This window comes from Equus caballus, chromosome 10, assembly GCF_041296265.1.
Source record: "Equus caballus isolate H_3958 breed thoroughbred chromosome 10, TB-T2T, whole genome shotgun sequence".
Taxonomy (NCBI): domain Eukaryota; kingdom Metazoa; phylum Chordata; class Mammalia; order Perissodactyla; family Equidae; genus Equus; species Equus caballus.
The window spans coordinates 87,483,754-87,501,572 of record NC_091693.1 but is presented as its reverse complement, the minus strand read 5'-3'; the positions used below and the strand labels follow the sequence as shown (position 1 = coordinate 87,501,572).

Genomic DNA, 17,819 nt, shown 5'->3' with positions numbered 1-17,819 from the left:
TCCAGAGAGACCGAGACAAGCTAGATTTCAGTATCAGCCATAGATGTACCCTTGTTTCAGTCTCATGCCTTGGGTCTGGGCCTGACTTACTGGGTCAGGCTCCTGATTCCCCTATAACATGTTCCCCTTCAGGAGCCTGGTGGTTCTTTTCCGTAATTAGGGGCCACCCTAGTCATAAATCGTGTGGGTAATCTTTACCTTTCAAAAAGAGTTAAGGTTCCCAGCTCTTTTTCAGGATGGACCTCTTATAGAAGGTTGTAGATAAAAGTAGGTAGATGGAAGGTGAGACCATCTCAACCCAGCCTGCTAACAGCAGCCAAGACCTAAACCATCTTTCTGAGACTCGATGCTGACATTTTTTGATGACTTCTAAGCAAGAGGAAAACACTGTTTCAAACCTGCTAGTAGTTTTCCTGTTTCTCTACACAAGGACGCTTGGATTTATGGCACCATGTTTTTCTTTTTTTATCTTATTATTTCATTTGTTTTTTTGTTGTTTCTTTTTTTTTGCTGAGGAAGATTCGCCCTGAGCTAACATCTGTGCCAGTCTTCCTCTACGTTATATGTGGGTTGCCGCCACAGCATGGCTGCCAAGTGATGTAGATCTGCACCCAGGATCCAAACCCGTGAACCCAGGCTGCTGAAGTGGAACGTGCCAAACTTAACCAGTATGCCATGGGGCCGGCCCCTTATTATTTCATTTTACCAGAAAAAACAATTTAAGAGAGCTGTTGTTTATGCAAATGCCAAGAAAAGATTTGCTTCTGAAACTGAAGGTTAGAGAGAATGAGGAATTGAATTATTCAACATACTAATCTCAAAATGTTCTTTGGGTGTTGCTACTTCACAGAAATTGTTTCCTTTTGTGAATAGGCTTTTTATTTTTCCTTTGGAGAAAAGCCTTGTTCTATGACTTTCCCTGCGGGGGTTGGGGGGAGTAGCCCCTCTCACAGGTCAGCGGGATGGGAACTGCAGGAAGACCCAGTCAATGGAGCCCCTCCACAGGGGACTCTGGGAGCAGGCTCTGCTAGCTTTACGTTGTTTTTCTTTTTCTCAACTGTCATTTTCTGTTATTATTTCCAAGCCTTCAGCAAAGTTTTATTAACCATCAGAGGCTGGCGTTAGCCCCGCTGTGGAGAGTCAGGCTGGGCCTGTGTCACACCGGCTCTGCTGAGGAGTGAGAGGGGACAGGTGTGACAGGCGGTGGAGGGAGAGCAGCAGTTGGAGGCAGATGGCGAGTGACAAGTGCAGCACATTTGTTGGTCAGACACGGAAGCATCTCTGGAGATTCTCCAAGATAAATCGGGAAGGGAGACCCAGTGAGCGACCTTCCTGTGGTCGTTCATGGCAGATCGGAGTTGCTGCTGTGTGGACGCTGAAGACAATTGTAATGCCAACACTTGGAGAAGTTTGTGTAAGGATATGGGAACGACTCATAACTCTACTTGCAAAATTGTCTGAGCCCTAGGCTCCTGCAGGGCTAAAACTTCCCCTTGCTTTAGAAACCTCGGCCAGTGTCCTCTGTGAGGCTGCTTCAGGTCACCCAGGCTGGGCTCATCTCCAAGTTCGTGTGATTTAATCTAACTTAATATTACAGTAGGAGATTTACTCTGCTACTCATCAGAGTAAAAATGATTGACTTCTTTCTCTTTAAGATACGATAGATTCTGGATTGTCTGATTTTGGCCATATTTATTTGTGTGTGTTTCTGTTGCACTTGAATTATTTACAGTGAATACGTATTGTTATTTGTGAAGTGAATTAAGTGATACTAGTATAAGTGTATTGGCCACTACTGTGTGAAATGGTCTACCAAGCAATTCCTTCAAACTATGAGCTTACTTCAAGGCTTCTCAACACAATTTTTCTAGGGCATGCTGGTATTCTAGAGCGTCAGGAGGCACATACCAAGCATTTGAAAAAAGTGGAAGTATCAGCTCTATTTATTATAAATGATTCTGCTTTAAGTCTCTTGAAAGACTTTCTAGAGGAAGCTTACCCACAACAATGACTAAGTATAAATTGTACAGCTTATTCAGACTCTCCTTGTCTTAAAGACCGAAGAAACTAAGGAAGTGCGCATATACATATAGTGCAAAATAAATTTTGCTTCCTATTTATAGTGATCATAAATAATGCAAGAACATCTCTGCAAATTTTATGGTTTACCGTACATCAGTTTTAAACAAACTTCACGGTCAATAAAACGAAGGTTATTCATAAGGATGGAAGGCAGGCTCTATAATTTGATGAAAGAGATTCTAAAATCTCTCTTTTCCCAAATTTCTTTCACATCAACTTTCCTAAAATTGTTGCCATTAATCTGTTCTTTAAGATGAGGCATCAAAGATACCTGTTCAAGGACACGATTTATCTGTGAGAGATGACACACTAAACTGTCACCGTGGGTCCCCTAGGGAGTTAATCTAGCATAACAGTCAGCTAATCACTTGAAGAAATGGATCAAAGGACGAGTACGCTTTCATGAGGCTTAGAAGACTGGCGAGTCCCAGTCCTCGTGAAGAACCTGGGATAACCAGGCATCAACGGAGGGTCCTCGAGTCACGGAACCAGAGAGGGAGACCCGGGAGGAGCTACGCGGGCCACGTTTGAAGAGGGTCAGGCATGTGAATGAAATAGTTCTCTTTAAAACACAAATTAAAACCCGTGTTCAATATTTCCTTTATTTTTAATACTTATTCTAAGTACAAAAGCAATGGCTGACTATATTCTTATTATAAAAATTCAAATAATTCAGATGAAAGTGATTTTCAACCGTTGTCCCTAATTGTCATCCCTCATGGAGACAGTTACTCCCACTTGCTTGGTTTGGCTTTCAGAGTGCACCACGCTATGATTATACTTACATCGTCTATGGTTACACAATGTACACACATGCACATGTGGATTTGTAGGGTTTTTTGGTTTTATTTGGATGTTTTCATGCCACACATTCTGTTCTGTGACTCAGCTCACTTCTTCATGTAACGTCTCTGGTGGTCCTTCCGTATCAGATATTTAAACATAGGGCTCCTTAAACTGCTCTGTGGTTGTGGTAGGTGGATATGCTTCTTTATTTTTAACTTCTGTTGTTAGGCATTTAGGCTGCTTCCAAGTTTTCTCTATTCCATACAATGCTGTAATGCGCAACCTTAAATATGCTTCCTTGTGCACATGTGCAAATGTTTCTCTAGAATAAACACCAAGAATTTAAATTTCTAGGTCATGAAATTTTTAGTTTTAATTTTAAAATTGTGCTAAATTCTTTTTTTTTGATGAAGAAGGTTAGCCCTGAGCTAACACCTGTGCCCATCTTCCTCTATTTTATATGTGGGACGCCTGCCACAGCATGGCCTGATGAGTGCTGCATAGGTCCGCACCCGGGATCCCACCCAGCGAACCCTGGGCCACTGAAGCAGAGCAAACGTAACCACTACACCACCAGACCGGCCCCAAACTTTCGCTGAATTTTAAAATTGTGCTATATGTTATGAAAGTTTTACTCTCACAACAGTGCAAGAGAAAGTCCCTTTACCCATATACTTGCTAGCAACTACTCTTATCAAATTTTAACTTTTTCCCAATATGATGGGTGAAGAAAGTACAGTACTTTGTTGAAGTTTGTGTTTTGGATTACCCTTATTAGTGTACAAATGAGCGTCTTTCTATATATTTGCTGATTTTTTGTATAACCTCTTCTGTGAATTGTCTGTTCATCTTTTTTGTCTCTTACTTAATGGACTATGAGTTCTTTGTAAATTTTGGATATCGATCCAATGATTGTTATATATGTTTTGAATATTTCCTCCCAGTCTACTGGTTGTCTTTTAACTTTTTTGTAATGATGTTTATAATATAGAAGTTTAAAATTTTGATAAAATTAAATGAATGCACCATTTTTCTTTATGGATTTTGCATCTTATATAATATTTAAGAAGCCTTTCTCTTGACTAAATTATGTTCTTTTTTCTTTTAATACTTTTACAGTTTTTTAAGTTTTTGATTTTTATGGAATTTATTTTTGTAAATGGCATGAGATAAAAAAGGTAACTTAACTTTTTTCCAAATGGATTGGCCATTGTGATTTTAGACAATTTATTTAATTTCATTTTGCTTCGTTTTCCTCACAAGAAGGAAGGACATTTCTCTTCCATTTTGGGATCAATAAACACCAGGGAAATGCTGAGTATGGCCTGCCTTGGGCCACCTGCCCATATGGGTGGCCAGGAGAGGAGAACGCCATGATTGACAGCTGCCCTGAATCACGTGGAATGGGTATCTGGGAAAAGCCCTCCAAAGAAGGGGCCATGCTGTTCCCAGGGTAGGAGAGGCAGAAAAGCTGGGCAGATAAAAATGACACATGCTCACCAAAGCCCTGAATAATCTCTTTCATCCTGTTGGTGCATTTCTTCTTCTCTTTTGGCTTGTTTCTACATAGAAAATGGTACTAGTAATCGAAATAGCTAACACACAGCACTTTCTGTGCAGGGCTGTGCTGAGTGCTTCCCAGAAGCTCCTTTAAAGATGCCTCTTTGATGGAAGAAAGCTTCATCAAGGATTCTGAGCGCACTTTTGGGCTGATGGAGAAGATTGGGTTTCAAAGCTTTAAAGTTCCATCATCTTTTTTTTCTGGTTAAAAAATATAGCAATCTCAGAAGCCTAGAAGATGCTTATCAGGCAACGTGAAAGACATGAGCCCTCTCTGCTGCAAAACATCTATTACTTGTGGCAAACAAACAAATTGGCACTCAGGTTAAACATTTAGTAAAACTATGTTTACAAAAACTGTATAATGACACAGAAAAAAAACTTAATGACATCACGCTAAAATTGTCTAAATGCCTGGGTTGGAATTCTGGTTCTGTCACTGCTGCTGTGAGATTTTTGACTAAGTTGCTCAACCTCCTCAGTTTCGTCATTAGGAATGTGGGGGTACCGATAGTTCTGACCTCACAGAGGTATCACGAGTCTTAAATGGGGTCGTACATGTGGGGGCTCAGCCGTGCACCTGGCGCACAGTAAGCGTTCTATAAACGTCAGCTATGGCTATTACCATTGTCATCGCCTGAGTACAACAAGTAAAACCTGTGAATGGAAGCGAAATTGGAAAGAAATACACAATTTGGGACTAGCCAAACAACTACTCCTAAAAGCAGTGAAAAAGAAATTCCAGAAATTTGCAATAATATAGGGCAGACCTTTACAGTTTGAAAATATAAGTATCAGTTTAATAGATAAAATAAGGCTTAAACCGCTTAAATCAAGTGACATCTACTGGGAGAAAGGTGAATTATTCAACTCCTATACTCAGCACCTACGCCGATGCATTCGATTCAATAATTTATTGAGCATAAGTTTGAGAGTCCAGCAGCTCAGCTATAAACCACCCGTGCCTGAGAATGAAAAAAAGGACGTTGTCACCACGGACCTTTCAATTCTGTTCAGAAAATAAGATCTATCACCAAGACAAAATTAAATGACAATACAAAGCTGATGTATGATCAAATGCAAAAATGAAAACTGTCACTGGTAGAGCCGTCGGAGTGTTGGGACAGACAGGACGAGGTCAGCTAACGGAACACCTGGAAAGTCATTCAGAGCGGGGGAATCTGGAATTTCCTTTTTTTAAAATTGAGGTCACATTGGCTTATAACATCATATAAATTTCAGGTGTACATCATTATATTTCAACTTCTGTCTAGACTCGACTGCATTCTCCACCAAAAGTCTAGCTGCCATCCATCACCATACACATGTGCCCCTTTTAATGACACGGGGCAGAGGGAGCGCTGAATGTTTTGGGGCAGGAAAATGATGATAAAACCAGTATTCTAGGAAAATTAACTTTCTGGCACTGTATAGGATGGATTAGTTTGAAGATGGATAAAGAAGAAAGAATGACGGGCATGCTATAATTTTTAACAGTTACGGTAATAAGGATCTGGACTGACTTGACTCCAAAGAAGGTAGAATCGACAGTCAACTTGGCAAAAGTGATTCTAGGGGGCCGGCCCGGTAGCGCAGTGGTTAAGTGGGCACATTCCGATTCGGTGGCCCAGAGTTTGCCGGTTCAGATCCCGGGCGCAAGCCATGCTGTGGTAGGCATCCAACATATAAAATAGAGGAAGATGGGCAGGGATGTTAGCTCAGGGCCAGTCTTCCTCAGAAAAAAAAAAGTGATTCTATTGGATTTCTAGTTTATGACACACACAAAGAAAACATGTATCTCTGTAAAAATGAACAAATGAGTATGTGTGCCCATAACCAACCTCCGCTCCTATGGTCAGGAAATAGCAGTCTCTTCTTCATATATAACTTAGGCTATTATAAAATTACACTTTTGAGTACTTTTGTCTCCACCTATTGAAAAATTGTCCTTCTGAATACAGAATGAGCTCAAGACATTGCAATTAAATAATTTTCAAATAACAAGCAGCAGCTGTGTGTAGTTCCAATCTCAAATGCAAGACAGATTCAGAACAGAATCTTGACTCTCAGACCATGAATGCAAAGGACATGTTTCCTCAGTCTGCTGAAACCTGGACTGAAATGCTCAAGGAATGTCGTTCCTCTGATTGATTCAATAGTCTGCTTAAAAAAGGGCCAAACCTTTTGATTTTGAAACTCAGGTCATTGACAATTTTCCAAAAGACACTTCTTCTAAAAATGCTTTTCTGTCCTAGTTGTAAAGAAAATTGCATTTTTATCTTTCCTCAGTTTATTAACTCAGGGTCACAATAGAGGGGACCACGTAACTTATTGTTCAGAGATGGACGATTTTGCGAGTGAAAGGAGGTGGGACACAGGCTGGCTGGCTAGACTGTGGGGTCCTCAGACCAGCGCACGATCGGGATGCAGGCTTGTCGTGATCAGGAGCGGAATTCTGCAGTCTGCACAGCCCGTCCTGCCCTGGCTCGTCTCTCCTTCAATCCAGTTTGGCTCCATGTTCCTCTTACTGCTTTCCTCTGTCTTGGACAGCTGGCTGTAGTAAACAGCATCCTGAACTAGGGAAATCTCCTACTAGCCGCCTGAGCTCGTGCATATCTCCAGATCCACCGCGACCATAGGCGGGCAGTCTGTTCACGGCTCTGCTGCCTCAAAAAAAACCAATCAGAAAACAATCATGAGAATCAATGAGATAATGAGTGTCAGAGGGTTTGAAAACTCTAGTGTTTCTCGAATAAAGAGACACAGCTAAGGGAAAGCAGAGACAACAGGAGCCAGTGGGAGCAGACAGGGTTTTCTGGAGCTGCTGTTGGGTGAGGCGGGGTCAGCCTGCTGTGGGTGAGAGGAGGGGGCTTCCCTGAATCAGTGGAGCCAAGGTTCTCATGGTGCAATCAGGAGAGGAGGTAATTATACTCTTGCAATTTGCAAGAGACAGAGGCACATTCACGGTGTCTCAGTTCGAGGGGGGTGGTGTGAGGACACATTGAGAAGGAGGGAGATAGGAAGCCCTGTGAGCAGCTGCACAGAGCAGTCTCCCGAAGGAGGAGGCCATCCTTGAGCACAGGACAGAACCCTCATGGTCTGCCGGCCTCCTTGGAGCCATTGCAGCTCCAGGCGGTGTCTCCTCAGAAGCGGTGTCATTGCTGCCTGCCTCAGGGTTTCACTTCAGCAGTGCCTCCTCTGGGTGCTTCTCCTGCTCCGGGGGTCAATGACCCACCCTGTGTTCCTGCTACAGCACGCATCTTGTTTATTCATCGAGGCCACCCCTCTTGGTTTCTGCTTACAGCAGCTCTTTGTGTGCTTCTCTTCTGTGTCAATTACTGTGTCCACTTCTGAATGGTTCCCATTCTGGCACCTCAAAGAAGGGGCTTTAACTGGCTGAGGGTGTCACTTCTATTGTAGAACGCTCCTGCCCGGGCAGAGCTCTGGAGCCAAGCATTTTAGAGATGACTGGCTGGATAGTAGACAGCTGCTTCACTGGTTCTTGGTATAGGGGCACTGATTCCGGTGTAGGGATTGTGCAAAGCCCGTGACTGATGTGTTAAGACATCTTTAGTTCTTTGCCCTAAGGGCGGTCCTGTTTGGTGGAACTCTAAACCCTACCGTTTCGTGTTGCATTAATTCATTTTCCCGTAAGACTTTAGTTGTGTTACTTTATCTCATTTATTCTACACTTTAAGCCTTCCATAGTTTTAGGTCTTAGCAATTTCATGCTCATCACATAATTCACAGCACCTAAAATGACCAGATGTGTCATCTTTGAATATGAACACTTTCTTTATAAAACAATAACCATGATAATTGAGTTTCTACCATACCACACGTTTTACATATGTTCGTGTCTCATTTAATCATCACAACCTAAACACAAGGTAGATATGATTAGTCTCATTTCGCAAATCAAGAAAATTAGTCTTAAGGAGATTAAAGAACTTGTTTACAGGCATAGAAGTAGGAGTTCTACTCAACTCTGATTCCAAAGCTCAAGCAATTTCTTCAATGACGGACAGCATATAGGACGGTGGTCCCATGAGATTGGTACCATAGAGCCTAGGGGTGTCATAGGCTGTACCATCTAGGTCCGTGTAAGGCCACCTACGATGTTTACACAATGACGAAACTGCCTAAAAGTTCATTTCTCGGAATGTGTCCCTGTCTTTAAGTGATATGTGACTGAAATCTAGAAAGACTAATTCAGATTTGAATTTACCTCTTGATTTCTGAAAGTAAAGGCATCAATGCTAACTGTAATGTTTGTCATTTCTCATTTATAGGATGGAGCAAGGGGTTTTTATTCCTGGCTTCCACCTAATTATATCACCATTATCAAGAAATATTTTAAAAAATTTTATCTGCTTAGATTATCTTTAATAAATCTCGGCTAGTGGGTCTCAATAAGAAGCAACAGAGTTCTGTGTGGTCTTTTTAAAAAGATAAAATGCCCAGGCTCATCCTCAAGTTTCATTATCTCCTGGCAGGGGCAAGAGGAAAGACAGGAAGCAGGCATCTGGAGTTGTTCAAAGCTTCACAGATGGGCTAATGTTACCGCCAATTAACCACTCCTCTGGCCTTACCTCTCAAACCTTGACCGTGCATTGGAGTCGTCTGGAGAGTGTTAAAGACAGCTGACGCCTGGGTCTCATTCCCACCCCACTCCCCCGCTGCCCAAGATTATGATTTAATTAGACTGGAGTATGGCTGGGGCATCAGAATTTGTTAAAGTTCTCCAATTGGTTCTAACATTCAATAACAATTGAGAACACCTGTTCTAAGCCATGGAAATGTGTTAAGTATTTTTCAGTTGTGGTTGACAAGATCAGAACTTGGCTTTAGGGAAATTAATTTGGCAACAATGTGTAGGGTGGATTTTGAAGCCCAAAGAAGTTTCAAGGAGAGGCCAGATAGTAGACTGATGGAGTAGAATAAAGTTGACAGTGAGTCCCAAGGAGGAGATAGGCGCGGCTGAGAATGCAGATGAATAAGTAACACAACTTGGGAACCGATTTCAGAGGACAAGCAAATTTGATCACTGAAAGACCTTGTTGATGAAACAACATTGAAACAACCTGTGTATCTAAGTAAGATGCTTTTCCAACTGATACACTGGTGAGTCTCTTCTTAAAATAATTTCTTATTTTGCTGAGGCATAAGCTAAATTTGACATGTCACAACACAATTCAGTCTGCTACTTGTTTACTACACCAGAACTGCATTGCTGAGTTCTCAGCTTAAATCTACAAGAATTTCCGCTGTAAGTGATGTGAATTATGATGTAACAACCATTAATAACCAACAAAATGAGAATTAAATACATAAATTAAGATTATAATATAACAACATGTTAATTACATTGTAGGCACTGTTTTTTGTTACTATGGAAATTTCATAATATAAAAATTAACTTCTGTTAAAATTACTTAACATTATTTAAAATTGAAAAAATATTGGGAGACTGAAATGGAGAGTTGTTCAATGGGTATAGAGTTTGAGTTTGGCAAGAAGAAAACTTTCTGGAGATCTGTTGCACAACTATGTGAATACACTTGACACCACTGAACTGTATACTTAAAAACGGTTAAGATGGTAAATTTTACATGTTTTTTTACTACAATAAAAAAATTCAAAAAGTATCACAAAATCTAAACTAAAATACTAAGCTTTTATATTAATTATCCTCCAACATCAGAAAGGAAAAAATGTTTAAATGTATATATGCATAGGTTGTTATATATAGAAGATTAGAAAAGCAAAATAGAAAACCATTAGAGAAGAATATGCACAAAATCTTTTTTACTACTTAATCAAATTTTGGAAAAAAAATATAAATTCAAACAGTGTCAGTCTCCAAAGATGGCCTCCAACACACAACATCTCTTGGAGTTCACTCTCTTGTCTAGTCTCCCTCTTATACTGACTCTGGGCTGGGCCTATGACATGTTTTGACTGATGGAATGCAGTAGAAGTGACACTATGTGAATTCCAAGACTAGGTCTTAAGTGCTCTGCAGCTTCTGCTTTGTCCTCTTGGAATGCTTCTCCTTGGAACCTAGACACCGTGTTGTATGGAAGCTTAAGAAGCTGGGTGGAGAGGGTTACAAGAGAAGAATGGAGGCCCCCAGCTGCCATCCGCAGCTAAACTCCCAACCAGTGACATCCACCAATGGCCAGTCATGTGAATGAGACACTTTGGGACCTTCCTCTCATCCCAGCTTTTCAGCTGACACCACGTGAAGCAGAATTATCCAGTTATCACAGATTAGTGGTGAGAAATGATATATTGTTTTTATTTTGTCATTAAATTTTGAAATAGAGTGTTATGTAGCAATAAATAATTGAAACAATTTGCTGCTTAACACAACTATTCCAAAACTTAGTGGCTTAATACAGAAAATTATTACTTCTCACAATTCTGTGGGTTGACTGGGTGATTCTCTTATTTGTCTTGTTCCGGGTCTCTCCTGGGATTGCAGTTGGATAGCTTTGAGCCGAAATGCCTGAAAGGGTCTCACTCGCATGACTGGCCCGTGGTGCTAGCTGTTGGCTGGGAACTCAGCTGGGGCTGTCAGCTAAAGGTCTGCAATATTCTCCACATGGACCTTTCTACATGGTGTCTTGAGCTTCATCTCTACATAGTAGCCAAATTTCAAGGGAATGTTCCAAGAAGAAGGAAGCAGAATTTGCCTGTATTCTTAAGGCTTGGGCTTGGGAGTCCCAGAATGTCTCTGGTGCCACAAATACGGTCTAAGTACCCATAGGCCTGCCTAGATTCAAGGAATGTGGAAAAACACTCTATGTCTTGATGAGGTGGGAGAGGAATAGAGGTGGAATGCATCTGTGGGGAGGGAACAAACTGATGGTGGTCATCTTTGGAGACAATCTACCACAGCCTGCCTTCTCTACAACATTCATGTATCTCCCACGTAGAAATGTATTCATTCCCTCTCCCCACAGTTCCTCCCCATTGTGGTATCAGCTTGAATTCTAGGATCTCATTATCTGAATCAAAGGTCTCTTCAAGTGTGTTCCTTTAGATGTAGCTGCTCAGATGAGGTTTCTTGGGTACAAAGTCCTGTAAACTAAATGCACAACATACAATAGTGAAGAAGGGATAGGACAATTGCAATAGACATACCTAGGAGGGATGGAGCCATAGCAATTCTGAAACGCGGATAGGCACGTGTTACCACTTCCCAACTCTAGGGGCAGGAAATAGTTTTTGATTAGGGCCCAGTTCTGCTCCCTGTGAGTAGTTTTCCTTGAATCTTGAGTCTGCCCTTTGATTCATCTGTCCTTTTTCTTAAGAAATGGCTGGCGTTTGCAACCGAGTAGCTCCCTTGACCTGCTTTGTATAGTTGGGGCCCAGAGGCCTCTTTTTATTCTGAACTGTCTCTAGTACCTATATTCTAAACTTGTATAAAACTTTGTGGGCTTCCAGTAGAGTTTAAAATCTTTGTGGGCTTCCTGTGCATCAAATTAAAATCTATTCTTTTAGCAAAAGCCACATCCACAAATCTCTTTGATATGGGTCCCTCTCCTCTTTGGGCTGAGAGTCAAGCTTCTATATGACAAACATCCTTCAGAATCTTAGAAGCCCTATCGTCTAATTGAAGGTCTTAACAACTGAGAGGGTCTTATGGCTACATCCTTGATCTGATGTTTATTTTCTATCCTTAGAACATGGTTTACAGGATGCTGCATGAATTTGATTTTTTTCCCCTGAGGATAAGTCTTACTACAAATCTTTTCCTGTCTAAATAACCTGAGAATGAGTAACAGTTTGCTTTCCAAAATTGCAAGTCCTGGGATGAAAATATTTCCTCTGAATTCTTTTTGAAAACTGAACATATCTTCTTTAGCTCAGCTCACTGCTCCTGTAGTTTATCACAGGTAGCCAAAAGATACCAGTTGGCACTTTCAATATTTTCTTTAGCCAGATCCACAAGTTGATCAGGTACCCCTTCTATAATCCACATTATTGCAAAGGACAGTTTTGCTAATTTCTTCTGCCTGTACATAACTTGTGCCCCTCTTTTCTTGCCTCCAGTAGCAATTTCCTCATTGCATGTCCAGCCTTTGTTAATCTTCTAAAGCTCCTACAAGTGTCTGCTAAATTCTGCTAAATTGTTCAGTCCCCAAACCAATGCCATATGTTTTAGAATTTCTTTATGGCAAACTCAGCCTCCAGGCGCTAATTTTGTTCTGCATATCTGTCGTTCTGTAATAAACCATCTCAAATACTTAGTGGCTGAATACAATTTAACATTGTCTTTTATAATTCTGTAGTTTGACTAGGCTCAACTGAGAGTTCTTCTGCCAGTCTTACTTGGAGTCCTTCATGCCAGATGGTTGCTGGGGCTGGAGCCCTCTGAAGGCTCAGCTGAGCTGGACCATCCAAGATGGCTTCTTCAGTCATGCGCATTGGTGCTCTTCCACATGGTCTCTCTCTCCAAGTGGCATCCCATCCTCCAGAGCCTCCACATGTGGTGTCTCTCTTGCAGAATAATTCAGTCTTCTTACATGCTAGTTGGTTTCCAACAAAGGCAGAAAGTTTCAGGTTTTTTTAAGGCTTAGTCTTGACACTGACCTAGCATCACTTCTGACACCTCTATTGATTAAGCTGAGACTTAGAATCAGCTCAAATTCATTCTGGAATCCATACAAGAGTGGAGCCTGAGAGATGAGATTCATTAGGGGCCATCTTTTGAGACTAGCAAAAATTGAAAAGACCCTGAAACTACTAGTTTCATCAGAATGGAGCACACCATGTGACTGAAGAACAGAATGTAAATTTACCTTTACTTTCATGTCAACTGGAAATGAATTTTTAAAAACTTGAAGAGGCAAAACCTGAAGAATCCACTTAACTCAATATGCTTTCCCCTGATCCAGGCATACGACCTTGTAATTTGAATAATAAACAATAGGATGTTATTATAGCAAACTAGCCCTATCAATTAAGAAAATTTATCTTTCCAAATTACATACAAGATGTTTTAGAAACCTATTACACATAAATTCTTTAAGTGGCTAAAAAACTGCTAGATCTTGGTTTCTTTATTTTACCTCAAATGATTTTGTATTTTGCTAAATTGAAAGTTCCCTGAGGATGGAAAAAATTTACTGAAGAATGAAAATGTATAAAAAGATAATCAAAATTTATCATATAGTCTTAGCAATCATAAGGAAAGTAAAATGACTTTGTCAAAGGCAGAATTCTAAATGGTCCCCAAGGTCGCTGCCAATTAGTATACATATCCTGTGTAATCTCCTCACTTTGAGTATGAGCATGAATTGCGAATATGATAGAAGAGTTGGTTGGCCTGATCTAATCAGGTGAGCCCTTAAAAGGGACAAGGCTCTTCCTGAAAGTGGAGATTTAAAGTGTGAGAGGCATTTGACATAGGAAGAGCTCTGTTGCTGGCTTTGAAGACAGAGGGGACCATGTAGCGAGGGACTGAGAGTGGCCTCTAGGAGCTAAGCATGGCCCTGTCTGAGAACCGGCAAAAGAATAGGGACCTCAATCCTACAACTATAAGAAGCAGAATTCTGGAATTACAGAATTCTGACAACTGAATTCAAGGAGGGAGGGAGCTGGAAGAGGACCCTGAACTCCAGGTGAGGAAGCGGCTGCTCAGTACCTTCGTTTCAACCTTGGGAGAGCCTGAGCAGAGAACCCAGTTGTGCTGTGCCTGGACCTCCGACCTACAGACCTGTGAGCTAATAAATGGGTGTCATTTTAAGCCACTCAGTTTGTGGTAATTTGTAACGCAGTAATAGAACACTAATTCAATAATTAGTTTTCATAAGACTTCAAAAAGAGTATGCATTTGAAATTAAAATCTGATTTGAAAAAAACATGAAGGCTGAAGAGACTCTATGGGGAACAATATTGGCTCTTGTTGAATGTATGTACATATGACTTAGATTTTGGCAAAACAGTGTCCAACACAAGAGGATCATCCAAGAAACTTTTTGAGTGTGATATTGGGGATTCTATTCCTTTGGCAGAAACCATAGCCAAATCTGCTAACATTATAGCAGAACATTTAAACAGAAAATAAACATTAACACAAAATATTACTACACGTCATTTAGAGGATGAAATACAAAACCAAGTGATCAAAGTTACAGTAGACGTGATGAATAAAATAATTTTGAATAAGATAATACATTTTAAATATTGCTTAATTATTTCAGATAAAACTGCTGACATAAGGAAGCCATATAATTCAGGTAATTATGCTTGGATTTGTGGATCCCCAAATTGAAAAAATTTCTATATTTGAATATTTGGGGAATTTTGTCTAATAGATAATAGGGCTAGTAATATGTTGTTTTGATATTTCTATACAATCTTGTGTCACTGAACAACGGGGACACATTCTGAGAAATGCGTAGTTAGGCAATTTTGTCATTGTGCAAACATCATAGAGTGTCCTTACACAAACTTAGATGGCATAACCTACTACACACCTAGGCTCTATGGTACTAATCTTATGGGACCACCATCACATATGCAGTCCCTCTGACCAAAAGGTCATTACGAGGCACATGAATGTAATTGCTTCAAGTCTGGGAAATCACTAGAAAGACTCACAAGACTCAATAGCCGCTTATGCTTATGGTTAAGGTTCATATGGCAATGAATAAGAGCAAACACAGCAGGAAAAAGATATATGGATGGAATGCAGATAGGCCAGGAAGGGCTTCTAAATCTTTCCCCATCTGAAGCCACACAGGATGTGCTTTCTCTGTGGCAGAGAACCACAGCGACGTGTGTGGAGTGTCTATGCCTGGAAAGCCTGTTCAAGTCTCAGGCTCTGAGGCTTTTATGGGGTGCTGATCACACAGGTATATGCTGTTATTCAACCAGCTACGGTAACTGAACTGGACCCCAACAATGAAAATAGGTATAACTCATCAGTCTTGATGCTTGTGGACAGCAACCTGACTGATTGCTAGAGCACGGCCAACTGCCCCAGATGTAGACGTACAAACATTTCAAAACTTTATCTAAAGCGCAGTTGGAAAGTCAACACAAAAACTCAGGGGCAGTATGTGACGATCTTTGAGAAATTATTGAGGCATTAATACATTCTAGAATACAAGCAAAAGTATACATTTGAAAAAGCAAATGTTATTAAATTTATTTTATCCATGTTAATTTGACATGATATTTTAAGTGAAATTAATTTTATAAGCAAAAGAAGTCAGGAAACAAAATTCAGTGCCCATAAAGACTTTGAAATCATAAAAGACACCAAGAAAGTTTTGAAGAAAAAGAAATTGTGTTTATGAAAAATGTATAACTGATGCTAAATAAATGACAGTGTATTGATATTAATGCCACCTTGTTTACATAGAAAACACTAGAATTATTAAGAAGATTTATCTCACCTATAAAATCACAAGATCTGTCTCACGCATGAGCCAAAACTAAATTTCAAAATCAATTCTTTTCCAATATTGGAAATAGCACTATTTTTAAAAGAAAGGGTCACTGTATCAAAAGAACATCATGGCCTTTTCAATGCTAGATGACCAAAGTAATGTGCAGAATTATTGTAACTATGTAAACATTTCCAACTGAGATGGAATGCTGGCCATGGTAAGGAATGTGATATTGACGGGCAGCAACATGTTAGCTTTTTCCTAAAATCTATTTTAAGTCCCATTGTAATACAGCACAATTTTGAGGAATAATTTCCTGGACTCATTTCTGAAAACCTTTTTTTAATATTACAGAATGTACGTAACTTTGCCAAAATTGGTCAGCGGTGGAGAATGCGGCCCCTCAAAATTTATCAAAAATGACATAATGTCTACAATGTCACATGAATGTCTAATCAAGTAGCCATTTCTGTAGGAAAAGATATTGGAGCTAGTTAATGTTGAGACTATCAAAAAGAATCTTATTTCTATGAAAGGGAATATGTACAATAATTTTATAATAAATTATTATATTCTAGTGACTTTGACTCCCTCATTATTGCAAATAAAATTTAGATTTTATGTTAATTGACTTGATTTGCATAAAATATACAGAATAACTTAATTTTTTTGTAATTATTATTTTTCCGTCTCCCACTCCCTGTGCCCAAGTCTATGGCAGCTCCAACTGAATTTTTTGATGGTCTTAATCTTTCAAACAGAAGAGGGTAGGGTTTTCTTCAGCAAAGTTCCTAGAAAATGAAGAAGCTTAAGAGCAGTTTTGTGTTTGTGGTTGTGTTTGAGAGCTGGAGGGCCGTGCAGAAGAACACATCCCCTGGAAATCAGAGCCTTGACTTTTCTCCAAAAAGTGGCAATAGAGGTGGAAAAGTAATGTTTCTTCTTCCTATTCTGATATAAAAAAACACTACAGATTACCCTGCAATGAACGCATTTAGCTCCTCTACCTACAACAATGCCACCAAAACAACAGAAAAGATAACAGAATATGATAAATGAAGAAGGGGACCATCAAAGGAACAGGAACTTGGAACAATTCCTACAAGACAGAAATCAGATGGGCTTATACTGATGAAGCATTTAGTGAAGAGAAGCCACAAATCAAAATAGGTGTCGCTGTGTGAGAGGACAAGTAGAGATCGGAGCTGCTTTTCCTAGCAGTGCCATGAGGGCGCCCACAGCTCCCAGCCTCTCTGGACAGGCTGAGGTACAGCCTAGGTCGTGAAAGGACTTGGCACTGGGAATCACGCCAACCCACTCCCCCATTCCCCAAGAGACTGAATATATGAGTGGACAATGGCCAGACCACGTTCAGAAATAGAGCTCTGAACCACAACCTCAGCAAGCTGCCCAGAAAACCAATCCCCTTGTCTACAGTGTCCGTCCGGCCCAGGAAGCCAGCCTGCTGGAAGTCAGCCTGCTTTAGCTGGTAACAATCCAGGAGCTAAACAATCGCTTCCCTGACAATTGGCCCCAAATGGCCAGGATTTGAATAATAATTGACCACTTCCCTAATTTCTGTCCCCATTTCCAACTCAGAACCAACCAGAGAAAGCCAAATATGTACCCCAACCAATCGCATAGGATGCCTCACTCCTATTTAACCCAACTGTAGCTTCCCCACTCCTACAGCCTCCAGTCAGCACCCCTGAAGCCTTCCCTTTTTTCTATTATAAAGCTTTCCACTCCTCTACCTGCCTTGAGTCTCTGCCCAAACTCACGTGATGGTGGCTGACTCCCACGCAGCTCTGAATAAGTAGCCTTTGCTTTTCTCACTTGGTTGATCTTCACTTATTTCCACAACCCCCAAAACAACTCTCCAAGACAAGTGGATGCCTGCTTCAGAGAGCTCCCACATGGAGGCCAAGAGGCGTAGGGGAAAGCCCAAGTGAGCTTCCAGCTCCGCCACTGGCCCAGCGGGAAGAA

General features: G+C 40.6%; 1 long non-coding RNA gene across 1 annotated transcript in view; it reads right to left on the bottom strand.

Annotated features, from left to right (window-relative positions):
- The window catches only part of LOC138915866 (uncharacterized), a 31,717-nt gene extending 13,898 nt beyond the window's left edge, over positions 1-17,819 (bottom strand). The window contains exon 1 of the long non-coding RNA XR_011422250.1: positions 17,615-17,819. This is a non-coding gene — a long non-coding RNA (uncharacterized lncRNA). The remainder of the gene's footprint in view (positions 1-17,614) is intronic.